Source organism: Rhea pennata, unplaced genomic scaffold (assembly GCF_028389875.1).
Source record: "Rhea pennata isolate bPtePen1 unplaced genomic scaffold, bPtePen1.pri scaffold_26, whole genome shotgun sequence".
NCBI classification, from domain to species: Eukaryota; Metazoa; Chordata; class Aves; order Rheiformes; family Rheidae; genus Rhea; species Rhea pennata.
Window position 1 is genome coordinate 5035030 of NW_026907677.1, and position 6193 is coordinate 5041222.

Consider the following 6193-nt stretch of genomic DNA (forward strand, 5'->3'; position numbering starts at 1 on the left):
GGAAGCAGCATGCTGCGTGCCCAGAACACATCTCGCACTGTCCTGCCTGCCACGGGACTGCTTCTGAGCACGGAGGCACGCCTACAAGCAAGTTGAGATGGGCTTTGCCTAAGAGTGAGGGAAGTGTCGAGTGGAACAAGGGAACTGCTGAACAGCTTCCCTCGCAGGCAGATTCCCTCCTGGGGCGCTTAGTTCTCTTGCTTTAGTGCCCTGCTTTGTTTGGAGACTGTTTGCGGACAGCAGCACACACAGCGGGAAGGTGCGCTCTGATCGGCTCCAAGTCTCGGCAGATAGAAGCGCAAGCGAGGCACCGGCTCGCAGTTTGTCCCGGGCATGGGAAGCAGCATGCTGCGTGCCCAGAACACATCCCCCTGTATCCTGCCTGCCACGGGACTGCTTCTGAGCACGGAGGCACGTCTACAAGCCAGCTGAGATGGGCTTTGCCTAAGAGTCAGGGAAGTGGCGAGCGGAACAAGGGATGTGCTGCACAGATTCCCTCGCAGGCAGATTCCCTCCTGGGACGCTTACTTCTCTTGCCTTAGCGCCCTGCTTTGTTTGGAGGCTGTTTGCGGACAGCAGCACACACAGCGGGAAGGTGCGCGCTGGCCAGCTCCAAGTCTCGGCAGATAGAAGCGCAAGCGAGGCACCGGCTCGCAGTTTGTCCCGGGCATGGGAAGCAGCATGCTGCGTGCCCAGAACACATCCCCCTGTATCCTGCCTGCCACGGGACTGCTTCTGAGCACGGAGGCACGTCTACAAGCCAGCTGAGATGGGCTTTGCCTAAGAGTCAGGGAAGTGGCGAGCGGAACAAGGGATGTGCTGCACAGATTCCCTCGCAGGCAGATTCCCTCCTGGGACGCTTACTTCTCTTGCCTTAGCGCCCTGCTTTGTTTGGAGGCTGTTTGCGGACAGCAGTACACACAGCGGGAAGGTGCGCGCTGGCCAGCTCCAAGTCTCGGCAGATAGAAGCGCAAGCGAGGCACCGGCTCGCAGTTTGTCCCGGGCATGGGAAGCAGCATGCTGCATGTCCAGAACACATCCCCCTGTATCCTGCCTGCCACGGGACTGCTTCTGAGCACGGAGGCACGTCTACAAGCCAGCTGAGATGGGCTTTGCCTAAGAGTGAGGGAAGTGGCGAGTGAAACAAGGGATGTGCTGCACAGCTTCCCTCGCAGGCAGATTCCCTCCTGGGACCCTTACTTCTCATGCCTTAGTGCCCTGCTTTGTTTGGAGGCTGTTTGCGGACAGCAGCACACACAGCGGGAAGGTGCGCTCTGATCGGCTCCAAGTCTCGGCAGATAGAAGCGCAAGCGAGGCACCGGCTCGCAGTTTGTCCCGGGCATGGGAAGCAGCATGCTCCGTGCCCAGAACACATCCCCCTGTATCCTGCCTACCACGGGACTGCTTCTGAGCACGGAGGCTCGCCTACAAGCCAGCTGAGATGGGCTTTGCCTAAGAGTGAGGGAAGTGGCGAGCGGAACAAGGCATGTGCTGCACAGCTTCCCTCGCAGGCAGATTCCCTCCTGGGGCGCTTACTTCTCTTTCCTTAGCGCCCTGCTTTGTTTGGAGGCTGTTTGCGGACAGCAGCACACACAGCGGGAAGGTGCGCGCTGGCCAGCTCCAAGTCTAGGCAGATAGAAGCGCAAGCGAGGCACCGGCTCGCAGTTTGTCCCGGGCATGGGAAGCAGCATGCTGCATGTCCAGAACACATCCCCCTGTATCCTGCCTGCCACAGGACTGCTTCTGAGCACGGAGGCATGTCTACAAGCCAGCTGAGATGGGCTTTGCCTAAGAGTCAGGGAAGTGTCGAGTGGAACAAGGGATGTGCTGCACAGCTTCCCTCGCAGGCAGATTCCCTCCTGGGACGCTTACTTCTCATGCCTTAGTGCCCTGCTTTGTTTGGAGGCTGTTTGCGGACAGCAGCACACACAGCGGGAAGGTGCGCTCTGATCGGCTCCAAGTCTCGGCAGATAGACGCGCAAGCGAGGCACCGGCTCGCAGTTTGTCCCGGGCATGGGAAGCAGCATGCTGCGTGCCCAGAACACATCTCGCACTGTCCTGCCTGCCACGGGACTGCTTCTGAGCACGGAGGCACGCCTACAAGCAAGTTGAGATGGGCTTTGCCTAAGAGTGAGGGAAGTGTCGAGTGGAACAAGGGAACTGCTGAACAGCTTCCCTCGCAGGCAGATTCCCTCCTGGGGCGCTTAGTTCTCTTGCTTTAGTGCCCTGCTTTGTTTGGAGGCTGTTTGCAGACAGCAGCACACACAGCGGGAAGGTGCGCTCTGATCGGCTCCAAGTCTCGGCAGATAGAAGCGGAAGCGAGGCACCGGCTCGCAGTTTGTCCCGGGCATGGGAAGCAGCATGCTGCATGTCCAGAACACATCCCCCTGTATCCTGCCTGCCACAGGACTGCTTCTGAGCACGGAGGCATGTCTACAAGCCAGCTGAGATGGGCTTTGCCTAAGAGTCAGGGAAGTGGCGAGTGGAACAAGGGATGTGCTGCACAGCTTCCCTCGCAGGCAGATTCCCTCCTGGGACGCTTACTTCTCTTGCCTTAGCGCCCTGCTTTGTTTGGAGGCTGTTTGCGGACAGCAGCACACACAGCGGGAAGGTGCGCTCTGATCGGCTCCAAGTCTCGGCAGATAGAAGCGCAAGCGAGGCACCGGCTCGCAGTTTGTCCCGGGCATGGGAAGCAGCATGCTGCGTGCCCAGAACACATCTCGCACTGTCCTGCCTGCCACAGGGCTGCTTCTGAGCACGGAGGCACGCCTACAAGCAAGTTGAGATGGGCTTTGCCTAAGAGTGAGGGAAGTGTCGAGTGGAACAAGGGAACTGCTGAACAGCTTCCCTCGCAGGCAGATTCCCTCCTGGGGCGCTTAGTTCTCTTGCTTTAGTGCCCTGCTTTGTTTGGAGACTGTTTGCGGACAGCAGCACACACAGCGGGAAGGTGCGCTCTGATCGGCTCCAAGTCTCGGCAGATAGAAGCGCAAGCGAGGCACCGGCTCGCAGTTTGTCCCGGGCATGGGAAGCAGCATGCTGCGTGCCCAGAACACATCTCGCACTGTCCTGCCTGCCACGGGACTGCTTCTGAGCACGGAGGCACGCCTACAAGCAAGTTGAGATGGGCTTTGCCTAAGAGTGAGGGAAGTGTCGAGTGGAACAAGGGAACTGCTGAACAGCTTCCCTCGCAGGCAGATTCCCTCCTGGGGCGCTTAGTTCTCTTGCTTTAGTGCCCTGCTTTGTTTGGAGACTGTTTGCGGACAGCAGCACACACAGCGGGAAGGTGCGCTCTGATCGGCTCCAAGTCTCGGCAGATAGAAGCGCAAGCGAGGCACCGGCTCGCAGTTTGTCCCGGGCATGGGAAGCAGCATGCTGCATGCCCAGAACACATCTCGCACTGTCCTGCCTGCCACGGGACTGCTTCTGAGCACGGAGGCACGCCTACAAGCAAGTTGAGATGGGCTTTGCCTAAGAGTGAGGGAAGTGTCGAGTGGAACAAGGGAACTGCTGAACAGCTTCCCTCGCAGGCAGATTCCCTCCTGGGGCGCTTAGTTCTCTTGCTTTAGTGCCCTGCTTTGTTTGGAGACTGTTTGCGGACAGCAGCACACACAGCGGGAAGGTGCGCTCTGATCGGCTCCAAGTCTCGGCAGATAGAAGCGCAAGCGAGGCACCGGCTCGCAGTTTGTCCCGGGCATGGGAAGCAGCATGCTGCATGCCCAGAACACATCTCGCACTGTCCTGCCTGCCACGGGACTGCTTCTGAGCACGGAGGCACGCCTACAAGCAAGTTGAGATGGGCTTTGCCTAAGAGTGAGGGAAGTGTCGAGCGGAACAAGGGAACTGCTGAACAGCTTCCCTCGCAGGCAGATTCCCTCCTGGGGCGCTTAGTTCTCTTGCTTTAGTGCCCTGCTTTGTTTGAAGACTGTTTGCGGACAGCAGCACACACAGCGGGAAGGTGCGCGCTGGCCAGCTCCAAGTCCGGCAGATAGAAGCGCAAGCCAGGCACCGGCTCGCAGTTTGTCCCGGGCATGGGAAGCAGCGTGCTGCATGCCCAGAACACATCTCTCACTGTCCTGCCTGCCACAGGGCTGTTTCTGAGCATGGAGGCACGCCTACAAGCAAGTTGAGATGGGCTTTGCCTAAGAGTTAGGGAAGTGTCGAGTGGAACAAGGGAACTGCTGAACAGCTTCCCTCGCAGGCAGATTCCCTCCTGGGGCGCTTAGTTCTCTTGCTTTAGTGCCCTGCTTTGTTTGGAGACTGTTTGCGGACAGCAGCACACACAGCAGGAAGGTGCGCGCTGGCCAGCTCCAAGTCCGGCAGATAGAAGCGCAAGCCAGGCACCGGCTCGCAGTTTGTCCCGGGCATGGGAAGCAGCGTGCTGCATGCCCAGAACACATCTCTCACTGTCCTGCCTGCCACAGGGCTGTTTCTGAGCATGGAGGCACGCCTACAAGCAAGTTGAGATGGGCTTTGCCTAAGAGTGAGGGAAGTGGCGAGTGGAACAAGGGAACTGCTGCACAGCTTCCCTCACAGGCACATTCCCTCCTGGGACGCTTACTTCTCTTGCCTTAGCGCCCTGCTTTGTTTGGAGGCTGTTTGCGGACAGCAGCACACACAGCGGGAAGGTGCGCGCTGGCCAGCTCCAAGTCTCGGCAGATAGAAGCGCAAGCGAGGCACCGGCTCGCAGTTTGTCCCGGGCATGGGAAGCAGCATGCTGCGTGCCCAGAACACATCTCGCACTGTCCTGCCTGCCACGGGACTGCTTCTGAGCACGGAGGCACGTCTACAAGCCAGCTGAGATGGGCTTTGCCTAAGAGTGAGGGAAGTGTCGAGCGGAACAAGGGATGTGCTGCACAGCTTCCCTCGCAGGCAGATTCCCTCCTGGGGCGCTTACTTCTCTTGCCTTAGCGCCCTGCTTTGTTTGGAGGCTGTTTGCGGACAGCAGCACACACAGCGGGAAGGTGCGCTCTGATCGGCTCCAAGTCTCGGCAGATAGAAGCGCAAGCGAGGCACCGGCTCGCAGTTTGTCCCGGGCATGGGAAGCAGCATGCTGCGTGCCCAGAACACATCCCCCTGTATCCTGCCTGCCACGGGACTGCTTCTGAGCACGGAGGCACGTCTACAAGCCAGCTGAGATGGGCTTTGCCTAAGAGTCAGGGAAGTGGCGAGTGGAACAAGGGAACTGCTGAACAGCTTCCCTCGCAGGCAGATTCCCTCCTGGGGCGCTTAGTTCTCTTGCTTTAGTGCCCTGCTTTGTTTGGAGACTGTTTGCGGACAGCAGCACACACAGCGGGAAGGTGCGCTCTGATCGGCTCCAAGTCTCGGCAGATAGAAGCGCAAGCGAGGCACCGGCTCGCAGTTTGTCCCGGGCATGGGAAGCAGCATGCTGCATGCCCAGAACACATCTCGCACTGTCCTGCCTGCCACGGGACTGCTTCTGAGCACGGAGGCACGCCTACAAGCAAGTTGAGATGGGCTTTGCCTAAGAGTGAGGGAAGTGTCGAGCGGAACAAGGGAACTGCTGAACAGCTTCCCTCGCAGGCAGATTCCCTCCTGGGGCGCTTACTTCTCTTGCCTTAGCGCCCTGCTTTGTTTGGAGGCTGTTTGCGGACAGCAGCACACACAGCGGGAAGGTGCGCGCTGGCCAGCTCCAAGTCTCGGCAGATAGAAGCGCAAGCGAGGCACCGGCTCGCAGTTTGTCCCGGGCATGGGAAGCAGCATGCTGCGTGCCCAGAACACATCTCGCACTGTCCTGCCTGCCACGGGACTGCTTCTGAGCACGGAGGCACGCCTACAAGCAAGTTGAGATGGGCTTTGCCTAAGAGTGAGGGAAGTGTCGAGTGGAACAAGGGAACTGCTGAACAGCTTCCCTCGCAGGCAGATTCCCTCCTGGGGCGCTTAGTTCTCTTGCTTTAGTGCCCTGCTTTGTTTGGAGACTGTTTGCGGACAGCAGCACACACAGCGGGAAGGTGCGCTCTGATCGGCTCCAAGTCTCGGCAGATAGAAGCGCAAGCGAGGCACCGGCTCGCAGTTTGTCCCGGGCATGGGAAGCAGCATGCTGCGTGCCCAGAACACATCTCGCACTGTCCTGCCTGCCACGGGACTGCTTCTGAGCACGGAGGCACGCCTACAAGCAAGTTGAGATGGGCTTTGCCTAAGAGTGAGGGAAGTGTCGAGCGGAACAAGGGAACTG